Consider the following 12,297-nt stretch of genomic DNA (forward strand, 5'->3'; position numbering starts at 1 on the left):
AGGTTAACAATGTCCATCCTCCAGCTGTGTTTGTCTGTAATGATAATAGACAGACTATTACCATTTAAACCAGGACCAAAGGAAACACAGGTTAGTTTGTCCTCAGGCTGTGACTTGAATGAAATAGGTCCGGCTTCCCATGGATTTCTGAATAATTACGCACACACACACACGCACGCACGCACGCACGCACGCACGCACGCACGCACGCACGCACGCACACACACACACACACACACACACACACACACACACACACACACACACACACACACACACACACACACACACACACAGACACGCACACACACACACCACGGTACTAACCCAGGCTAATTGATCTAACATGGGATAGGTTTATCCCTCTAGCTAGATGTATGGTTATTAAACCCAGGCTAAACCCAGGCTAATTAATCGAACATGGGATAGGTTTATCCCTCTAGCTATATGTATGGTTATTATACCCAGGCTAAACCCAGGCTAATTAATCTAACATGTGATAGGTTTATCCCTCTAGCTAGATGTATGGTTATTATACCCAGGCTAAACCCAGGCTAATTAATCTAACATGGGATAGGTTTATCCCTCTAGGTAGATGTATGGTTATTAAACCCAGGCTAAACCCAGGCTAATTAATCTAACATGGGATAGGTTTATCCCTCTAGCTAGATGTATGGTTATTAAACCCAGGCTAACCCAGGCTAATTAATCTAACATGGGATAGGTTTATCCCTCTAGCTAGATGTATGGTTATTATACCCAGGCTAAACCCAGGCTAATTAATCTAACATGGGATAGGTTTATCCCTCTAGCTAGATGTATGGTTATTAAACCCAGACTAACCCAGGCTAATTAATCTAACATGGGATAGGTTTATCCCTCTAGCTAGATGTATGGTTATTATACCCAGGCTAAACCCAGGCTAATTAATCTAACATGGGATAGGTTTATCCCTCTAGCTAGATGTATGGTTATTATCTATAACCTCTGATATCTGACCCTGCCTCAGTGCTGTGTGTGTGTTTCAGGGTGTGTGTGTGTTGTGTGTGTGTAGTTGCCGCTGACACAGTGTGTTCGGTGGTTAATTAGAGGTTAAAGATTCCATTGATCAGGTTAATTGGTTTTGATTGGTTCTGGCCGCACCGTGTTGAACTAGTACACACTAGTTAGGAGTGGTTACCTGACTGCTGGTTGAACTAGTACACGCTAGTTAGGAGGGGTTACCTGACTGCTGGTTGAACTAGTACACGCTAGTTAGGAGTGGTTACCTGACTGCTGGTTGAACAGTGTTGAACTAGTACACTCTAGTTAGGAGGGGTTACCTGACTGCTGGTTGAACAGTGTTGAACTAGTACACGCTAGTTAGGAGGGGTTACCTGACTGCTGGTTGAACCGTGTTGAACTAGTACACGCTAGTTAGGAGTGGTTACCTGACTGCTGGTTGAACAGTGTTGAACTAGTACACGCTAGTTAGGAGGGGTTACCTGACTGCTGGTTGAACAGTGTTGAACTAGTACACGCTAGTTAGGAGGGGTTACCTGACTGCTGGTTGAACTGTGTTGAACTAGTACACGCTAGTTAGGAGGGGTTACCTGACTGCTGGTTGAACAGTGTTGAACTAGTACATACTAGTTAGGAGGGGTTACCTGACTGCTGGTTGAACCATGTTGAACTAGTACACGCTAGTTAGGAGGGGTTACCTGACTGCTGGTTGAACTGTGTTGAACTAGTACACGCTAGTTAGGAGGGGTTACCTGACTGCTGGTTGAACTGTGTTGAACTAGTACACGCTAGTTAGGAGGGGTTACCTGACTGCTGGTTGAACAGTGTTGAACTAGTACACACTAGTTAGGAGGGGTTACCTGACTGCTGGTTGAACCCTGTTGAACTAGTACACGCTAGTTAGGAGGGGTTACCTGACTGCTGGTTGAACCGTGTTGAACTAGTACACGCTAGTTAGGAGTGGTTACCTGACTGCTGGTTGAACCGTGTTGAACTAGTACACGCTAGTTAGGAGGGGTTACCTGACTGCTGGTTGAACCGTGTTGAACTAGTACACGCTAGTTAGGAGGGGTTACCTGACTGCTGGTTGAACCGTGTTGAACTAGTACACACTAGTTAGGAGTGGTTACCTGATTGCTGGTTGAACCGTGTTGAACTAGTACACGCTAGTTAGGAGGGGTTACCTGACTGCTGGTTGAACCGTGTTGAACTAGTACACGCTAGTTAGGAGGGGTTACCTGACTGCTGGTTGAACCGTGTTGAACTAGTACACGCTAGTTAGGAGGGGTTACCTGACTGGTGGTTGAACCGTGTTGAACTAGTACACGCTAGTTAGGAGGGGTTACCTGACTGGTGGTTGAACAGTGTTGAACTAGTACACGCTAGTTAGGAGTGGTTACCTGACTGCTGGTTGAACCGTGTTGAACTAGTACACGCTAGTTAGGAGGGGTTACCTGACTGCTGGTTGAACCCTGTTGAACTAGTACACGCTAGTTAGGAGGGGTTACCTGACTGCTGGTTGAACAGTGTTGAACTAGTACACGCTAGTTAGGAGGGGTTACCTGACTGCTGGTTGAAAAGTGTTGAACTAGTACACGCTAGTTATAAGGGGTTACCTGACTGCTGGTTGAACCGTGTTGAACTAGTACACGCTAGTTAGGAGGGGTTACCTGACTGCTGGTTGAACCATGTTGAACTAGTACACGCTAGTTAGGAGGGGTTACCTGACTGCTGGTTGAACCCTGTTGAACTAGTACACGCTAGTTAGGAGGGGTTACCTGACTGCTGGTTGAACCGTGTTGAACTAGTACACGCTAGTTAGGAGGGGTTACCTGACTGCTGGTTGAACCGTGTTGAACTAGTACACACTAGTTAGGAGGGGTTACCTCACTGCTGGTTGAACCGTGTTGAACTAGTACACGCTAGTTAGGAGGGGTTACCTGACTGGTGGTTGAACCGTGTTGAACTAGTACACGCTAGTTAAGAGGGGTTACCTGACTGGTGGTTGAACCCTGTTGAACTAGTACACGCTAGTTAGGAGTGGTTACCTGACTGCTGGTTGAACAGTGTTGAACTAGTACACGCTAGTTAGGAGGGGTTACCTGACTGCTGGTTAAACCGTGTTGAACTAGTACACGCTAGTTAGGAGGGGTTACCTGACTGCTGGTTGAACCATGTTGAACTAGTACACGCTAGTTAGGAGGGGTTACCTGACTGCTGGTTGAACCCTGTTGAACTAGTACACGCTAGTTAGGAGGGGTTACCTGACTGCTGGTTGAACCGTGTTGAACTAGTACGCGCTAGTTAGGAGGGGTTACCTGACTGCTGGTTGAACCGTGTTGAACTAGTACACGCTAGTTAGGAGGGGTTACCTGACTGCTGGTTGAACAGTGTTGAACTAGTACACGCTAGTTAGGAGGGGTTACCTGACTGCTGGTTGAACAGTGTTGAACTAGTACACGCTAGTTAGGAGGGGTTACCTGACTGCTGGTTGAACCGTGTTGAACTAGTACAAGCTAGTTAGGAGGGGTTACCTGACTGCTGGTTGAACCATGTTGAACTAGTACACGCTAGTTAGGAGTGGTTACCTGACTGCTGGTTGAACAGGGTTGAACTAGTACACGCTAGTTAGGAGGGGTTACCTGACTGCTGGTTGAACCATGTTGAACTAGTACACGCTAGTTAGGAGGGGTTACCTGACTGTTGGTTGAACCGTGTTGAACTAGTACACGCTAGTTAGGAGGGGTTACCTGACTGGTGGTTGAACCATGTTGAACTAGTACACGCTAGTTAGGAGGGGTTACCTGACTGTTGGTTGAACCGTGTTGAACTAGTACACGCTAGTTAGGAGGGGTTACCTGACTGCTGGTTGAACAGTGTTGAACTAGTACACGCTAGTTAGGAGGGGTTACCTGACTGGTGATTGATCTGTGTTGAACTAGTACACGCTAGTTAGGAGGGGTTACCTGACTGCTGGTTGAACCGTGTTGAACTAGTACACGCTAGTTAGGAGGGGTTACCTGACTGCTGGTTGAACCGTGTTGAACTAGTACACGCTAGTTAGGAGGGGTTACCTGCTGCTGGTTGAACCGTGTTGAACTAGTACACGCTAGTTAGGAGGGGTTACCTGACTGCTGGTTGAACCCTGTTGAACTAGTACACGCTAGTTAGGAGGGGTTACCTGACTGCTGGTTGAACCGTGTTGAACTAGTACACGCTAGTTAGGAGGGGTTACCTGACTGCTGGTTGAACCGTGTTGAACTAGTACACGCTAGTTAGGAGGGGTTACCTGACTGGTGATTGAACCGTGTTGAACTAGTACACGCTAGTTAGGAGGGGTTAATTGACTGCTGGTTGAACCGTGTTGAACTAGTACACGCTAGTTAGAAGTGGTTACCTGACTGCTGGTTGAACCCTGTTGAACTAGTACACGCTAGTTAGGAGGGGTTACCTGACTGCTGGTTGAACCCTGTTGAACTAGTACACGCTAGTTAGGAGGGGTTACTTGACTGCTGGTTGAACCGTGTTGAACTAGTACACGCTAGTTAGGAGGGGTTACCTGACTGCTGGTTGAACCGTGTTGAACTAGTACACGCTAGTTAGGAGGGGTTACCTGACTGCTGGTTGAACCGTGTTGAACTAGTACACGCTAGTTAGGAGGGGTTACCTGACTGCTGGTTGAACCGTGTTGAACTAGTACACACTAGTTAGGAGGGGTTACCTGACTGCTGGTTGAACCGTGTTGAACTAGTACACGCTAGTTAGGAGGGGTTACCTGACTGCTAGTTGAACCGTGTTGAACTAGTACACGCCAGTCATATAGCCACTCCTATAGCCACCAGTTAGGTAACCACTCCTATAGCCATCAGTCAGGTAACCACTCCTATGACCCCCAGTCAGGTAACCACTCCTATATCCACCAGTCAGGTAACCACTCCTATAGCCAGCAGTCAGGTAACCACTCCTATGACCACCAGTCAGGTAGCCAGTCAGGTAGCCACTCCTATTGCCACCAGTCAGGTAGCCACTCCTATAGCCACCAGTCAGGTAGCCACTCCTATAGCCACCAGTCAGGTAGCCACTCCTATAGCCACCAGTCAGGTAGCCACTCCTATAGCCACCAGTCAGGTAGCCACTCCTATAGCCACCAGTTAGGTAACCACTCCTATAGCCACCAGTTAGGTAACCACTCCTATAGCCAGCAGTCAGGTAACCACTCCTATGACCACCAGTCAGGTAGCCAGTCAGGTAGCCACTCCTATAGCCAGCAGTTAGGTAACCACTCCTATAGCCACCAGTTAGGTAACCACTCCTATAGCCAGCAGTCAGGTAACCACTCCTATGACCACCAGTCAGGTAGCCAGTCAGGTAGCCACTCCTATAGCCACCAGTCAGGTAGCCACTCCTATAGCCACCAGTCAGGTAGCCACTCCTATAGCCACCAGTTAGGTAACCACTCCTATAGCCACCAGTTAGGTAACCACTCCTATAGCCAGCAGTCAGGTAACCACTCCTATGACCACCAGTCAGGTAGCCAGTCAGGTAGCCACTCCTATAGCCACCAGTCAGGTAGCCACTCCTATAGCCACCAGTTAGGTAACCACTCCTATAGCCACCAGTTAGGTAACCACTCCTATAGCCAGCAGTCAGGTAACCACTCCTATGACCCCCAGTCAGGTAACCACTCCTATGACCACCAGTCAGGTAGCCAGTCAGGTAGCCACTCCTATGACCCCCAGTTAGGTAACCACTCCTATAGCCACCAGTTAGGTAACCACTCCTATAGCCACCAGTCAGGTAACCACTCCTATGACCACCAGTCAGGTAGCCAGTTAGGTAACCACTCCTATGACCCCCAGTCAGGTAACCACTCCTATAGCCACCAGTCAGGTAACCACTCCTATGACCACCAGTCAGGTAGCCAGTTAGGTAACCACTCCTATAGCCACCAGTTAGGTAACCACTCCTATAGCCACCAGTCAGGTAACCACTCCTATGACCCCCAGTCAGGTAACCACTCCTATGACCCCCAGTCAGGTAACCACTCCTATAGCCACCAGTCAGGTAACCACTCCTATGACCCCCAGTCAGGTAACCACTCCTATAGCCACCAGTCAGGTAACCACTCCTATAGCCAGCAGTCAGGTAACCACTCCTATGACCCCCAGTCAGGTAACCACTGCTATGACCACCAGTCAGGTAGCCACTCCTATATCCACCAGTCAGGTAACCACTCCTATGACCACCAGCCAGGTAACCACTCCTATGACCCCCAGTCAGGTAACCACTGCTATGACCACCAGTCAGGTAGCCAGTCAGGTAGCCACTCCTATATCCACCAGTCAGGTAACCACTCCTATATCCACCAGTCAGGTAACCACTGCTGTTCCTCTGTTAAATTCTCTGTTCCTTTTTTTAATTCTCTGTTCCTCTGTTTAATTCTCTGTTCCTCTGTTTAATTCTCTGTCCCTCTGTTTAATTCTCTGTCCCTCTGTTTAATTCTCTGTTCCTCTGTTTAATTCTCTGTCCCTCTGTTTAATTCTCTGTCCCTCTGTTTAATTCTCTGTTCCTCTGTTTAATTCTCTGTTCCTCTGTATAATTCTCAGTTTAATTTTCTGTTCCTCTGTTTAATTCTCTGTCCCTCTGTTTAATTCTCTGTTTCTCTGTTTAATTCTCAGTTTAATTCTCTGTTCCTCTGTTTAATTATCGGTCCTCTCTGTTTAATTATCTCTCCTCTCTTCACCCCATTTCATATCTCCCCAATCTCTCTCTGTTTTACACTCTTCCACTTTCTTACTGCCTCCTACTCTCCCTCCGCAGTATCTCTAGTTCTCTCTCTCTCTTTCCCTCTCTTTCTCATTCCCACCCTCTCTCTCTATCTCTCTGTAATTATGAGTAATTGTCACTGCAGGCTCAGAGAACAATCACTTCTGTGGTGGTCGACACATACAGGGGGCACCCATGAGGAAGTGGAGGTTTCTTTGAAGAGGGTAATTCAGGTTGGACCACTTTAGCAGAGGGCAGACAATGACCTATTAGGTCACTTATACTCCTTACACACACACACACACACACACACACACACACACACACACACACACACACACACACACACACACACACACACACACACACACACACACACACACACACACACACACACACACACACACACACACACACACACACACACACACACACACACACACACACACACACACACGATACCGGGCTACAGAATCCCGTGTGTGGCCCTAGGGCCCTGGAATAGGCAGCAGAGGGCCGTTCTTATGTGTAATGACCAAGGTAATGAATAGGCTTGTAATGACCCGGGCTGTTTCTCTATGAGTCTAGGAGAAGAGAGAGGGGAGAGCTGGGAGAGGGGAGAGCTGGGAAGGGAGGGGGGGGGGCTTGGAGAGGGGAGAGCTGGGAGAGGGGAGAGCTGGGAAGTGAGGGGGGGGGCAGCTGGGAGAGGGGAGAGCTGGGAGAGGGGAGAGCTGGGAGAGAGGAGAGGAGAGCTGGGAAGGGAGGGGGGGGAGCTGGGAGAGGGGAGAGCTGGGAGAGGGGAGAGCTGGGAGAAGGGAGAGCTGGGAGAGGGGAGAGAGGAGAGCTGGGAAGAGGGAGGGGGGGGAGGAAATAGAAACATGTGGAGGTTGACACTTAAACACACACATATACACACACACAGGGGACTGGTGTTTAGAGTTTCAAAGAGAACGTCTCCAGTTGTTCTCGTTGTGTAGAGCTGAATCAGAAACAGGTTGGAGGACAGACTCATGAAACCTGGAGGACGTGTCCCCAAAAACACCCTATTTCCCATAGTGTGCACTAAATAGGGACTAGGGTGCAGTTTGGGATGACGCATATCTCATCTATATCCTCCTGATAGAGAAAGCTGGGTCTATAAACACCATATATATCCTCCTTATAGAGAAAGATAGGTCTATAAACACCATCTATATCCTCCTGATAGAGAAAGCTGGGTCTAATAACACCATCTATATCCTCCTGATAGAGAAAGCTGGGTCTATAAACACCATCTATATCCTCCTGATAGAGAAAGCTGGGTCTACTATACAGTTGAAGTCAGAAGTTTACATACACCACACGGAACCCAAACCGGCTGCACCATCATTTATTTTGTCCCCCCACACCAAACGCGATCACGACACGCAGGTTAAAATATCAAAACAAACTCTGAACCAATTACATTAATTTGGGGACAGGTCAAAAAGCATTAAACATGTATAGCAATTTAGCTAGCTAGCTTGCACATGCTAGCTAACGTTAACTTGTCCTATTTAGCTAGCTTGATGTTGCTAGCTAATTTGTCCTGGGATATAAACGATGAGTTGTTATTTTACCTGAAATGCACAAGGTCCTCTACTCCGACAATTAATCCACACATAAAAAGGTCAACCGAATCGTTTCTAGTCATCTCTCCTTCTTCAAGGCTTTTTCATCTTTGAACTTATATGGTGATCGGCATCTAAACTTTAATAGTATTACCACGACGACCGGCAAAACAGTTCGTCTTTCAGTCACCCACGTGGGTATAACCAATAAGGGTTATGGCACGTGGGTACCTGCTTCTATAAACCAATGAGGAGATGGGAGAGGCTGGACTTGCAGCTCCATCTGTGTCAGGAATAGAACTAGAACACTCAATTTGTATTTGGTAGCATTGCCTTTAAATTGTTAAACTTGGGTCAAACATTTCGTGGGAAGCCTTCCACAAGCTTCCCACAATAGGTTGGGTGAATGTTGGTCAATTCCTCCTTACTGAGCTGGTGTAACTGAGTCAGATTTGTAGGCCTCCTTGCTCGCACACGCTTTTTCAGTTCTGCCCACACATTTTCAATAGGATTGAGGTCAGGGCTTTGTGATGGCCACTCCAATACCTTTGACTTTGTTGTCCTTGAGCTATTTTGCCACAACTTTGGAAGTACGCTTGGGGTCATTGTCCATTTGGAAGACCTATTTGTGACCAAGCTTTAACTTCCTGACTGATGTCTCGAGATGTTGCTTCAATATATCCACATCATTTTACATCCTCATGATGCCATCTATTTTGTGAAGTGCACCAGTCCCTCCACAACATGATGCTGCCACCCCCGTGCTTCACGGTTGGGATTGTGTTCGTCGGCTTGCAAGCATCCCCCTTTCTCCGCCAAACATAACGATGGTCACTTTTTCCTCCAAACATAACGATGGTCATTACGGCCAAACAGCTCTATTTTTGTTTTATCAGACCAGAGGACATTTCTCCAAAAAGTACGATCTTTGTCCCCATGTGCAGTTGCAAACCGTAGTCTGGCTTTTTTTATGGCGGTTTTGGAGCAGTGTCTTCTTCCTTACTGAGCGGCCTTTCAGGTTATGTCTATCTAGGACTCGTTTTACTGTGGATACAGATACTTTTGTACCTGTTTCCTCCAGCATATTCACAAGGTCCTTTGCTGTTGTTCTGGGATTGATTTGCACTTTTCGCACCAAAGTACGTTCATCTCTAGCAGACATAACACATCTCCTTCCTGAGCGGTATGACGGCTGCGTGGTCCCATGGTGTTTATACTTGCGTACTATTGTTTGTACAGATGAACGTGGTACCTTCAGGCATTTGGAAATTGCTCCCAAGGATGAACCAGACATGTGGAGGTCTACATTTTTTTCCCTGAGGTCTTGACTGATCTCTTCTGACTTTCCCATGATGTCAAGCAAAGAGGCACTGAGTTTGAAGGTAGGCCTTAAAATACATCCACAGGTACACCTCCAATTGACTCAAATGATATCAATTAGCCTATCAGAAGCTTCTCAAGCCATGACATAATTTTCTGGAATTTTCCAAGCTGATTAAAGGCACAGTTACCTTAGTGTATGTGTATGTATTCAACTGTACATAAAATAACATTGAGAAGTTCAACTTGCAGCAACTTGGTACTTCTACCGACGGTTCCTGTTCTATTCCCAGCTAACGGTGCAGTCTGTGACTCATACCTCAGTCTGTGACTCATACCTCAGTCTGTGACTCATACCTCAGTCTGTGACTCTTACCTCCGTCTGTGACTCTTACCTCAGTCTGTGACTCTTACCTCAGTCTGTGACTCTTACCTCAGTCTGTGACTCTTACCTCAGTCTGTGACTCTTACCTCAGTCTGTGGCGCATACCTCCGTCTGTGACTCATACCTCAGTCTGTGACTCAAACCTCAGTCTGTGACTCTTACCTCAGTCTGTGACTCTTACCTCAGTCTGTGACTCTTACCTCAGTCTGTGGCGCATACCTCCGTCTGTGACTCATACCTCAGTCTGTGACTCTTACCTCAGTCTGTGACTCTTACCTCAGTCTGTGACTCTTACCTCAGTCTGTGACTCTTACCTCAGTCTGTGACTCTTACCTCAGTCTGTGACTCTTACCTCAGTCTGTGGCGCATACCTCCGTCTGTGACTCATACCTCAGTCTGTGACTCAAACCTCAGTCTGTGACTCTTACCTCCGTCTGTGACTCATACCTCCGTCTGTGACTCATACCTCAGTCTGTGACTCATACCTCAGTATGTGACTCATACCTCAGTCTGTGACTCATACCTCAGTCGGTGACTCATACCTCAGTCTGTGACTCATACCTCAGTCTGTGACTCTTACCTCAGTCTGTGACTCTTACCTCAGTCTGTGACTCTTACCTCAGTCTGTGACTCTTACCTCAGTCTGTGACTCATACCTCAGTCTGTGACTCTTACCTCAGTCTGTGACTCTTACCTCAGTCTGTGACTCTTACCTCAGTCTGTGACTCTTACCTCAGTCTGTGACTCATACCTCAGTCTGTGACTCTTACCTCAGTCTGTGACTCTTACCTCAGTCTGTGACTCTTACCTCAGTCTGTGGCGCATACCTCAGTCGGTGACTCATACCTCAGTCTGTGACTCATACCTCAGTCTGTGACTCATACCTCAGTCTGTGACTCAAACCTCAGTCTGTGACTCATACCTCAGTCTGTGACTCCAACCTCAGTCTGTGACTCATACCTCAGTCTGTGACTCATACCTCAAGTTGTTGGAAATGACTGACTGCAGCTTTAAACATCCTCAGTTTTAGAGCAACACAATAGTTAGAAAACCAGCACACACACACACACACACACACACACACACACACACACACACACACACACACACACACACACACACACACACACACACACACACACACACACACACACACACACACTCTCTCTGACCCGTGTCATCCCACCACCACTAGCTGCTGTGTCAGTGAGAGGAGAGACAGAGGAAGACAACCAGCAGCCTATAGTTCAAAGGTCATTGGAGGCTGCTGCTGCACCAATGAAGCTCATTGGGGTCTTTCTCTAATGTGTCATCAACTCTCTACGGAACTGTCCAACACACACACACACACACACACACACACACACACACACACACACACACACACACACACACACACACACACACACACACCACACACACACACACACACACACACACACACACACACACACACACACACACACACACACACACACACACACACACACACACACACACACTAAGACGTGTCATCAACTCTCTACGGAGCTGTCCAACACACACACACACACACACACACACACACACACACACACACACACACACACACACACACACACACACACACACACACACACACACACACACACACACACACACACACACACACTCTGAGACGTGTCATCAACTCTCTACGGAGCTGTCCAACAAGGTGTATACACACAGGCACACACACCGAACAAACACTCTACAATACTGTCACCTTTTTACTGCAAGGCCCTTTTGACTTCTACCTGTGATGACAGAACATACTGGAGCATCACTGACTGTGTGTGTTGGACTAAGGGCGGTTCTCAATTGGATTTGTTCGACTCCTCGCGTCCTCTCCTCCGTCCTCTCCTCGCCTCCTTTGTTTTTAAATAGGTGAAAGGTAATGGAGGAGAGGTAGGGAGGACAGGGAAACGAGGAAACAGATGTAGGAAAAGAGGAAACAGATGTAGGAAACGAGGCTCCACTAGCACGTTATCATGCAACTGACGTTTACAAGGGCGGAAATATAAAATATAATACATATAAAATATAATACATATAAAATATAATACATATAAAATATAATATATATAAAATATAGTACATATAAAATATAGTACATATAAAATATAGTACATATAAAATATAATACATATAAAATATAATACATATAAAATATAATATATATAAAATATAGTACATATAAAATATAGTACATATAAA

The sequence above is a fragment of the Salvelinus alpinus genome, chromosome 6 (assembly GCF_045679555.1).
Source record: "Salvelinus alpinus chromosome 6, SLU_Salpinus.1, whole genome shotgun sequence".
NCBI lineage: Eukaryota > Metazoa > Chordata > Actinopteri > Salmoniformes > Salmonidae > Salvelinus > Salvelinus alpinus.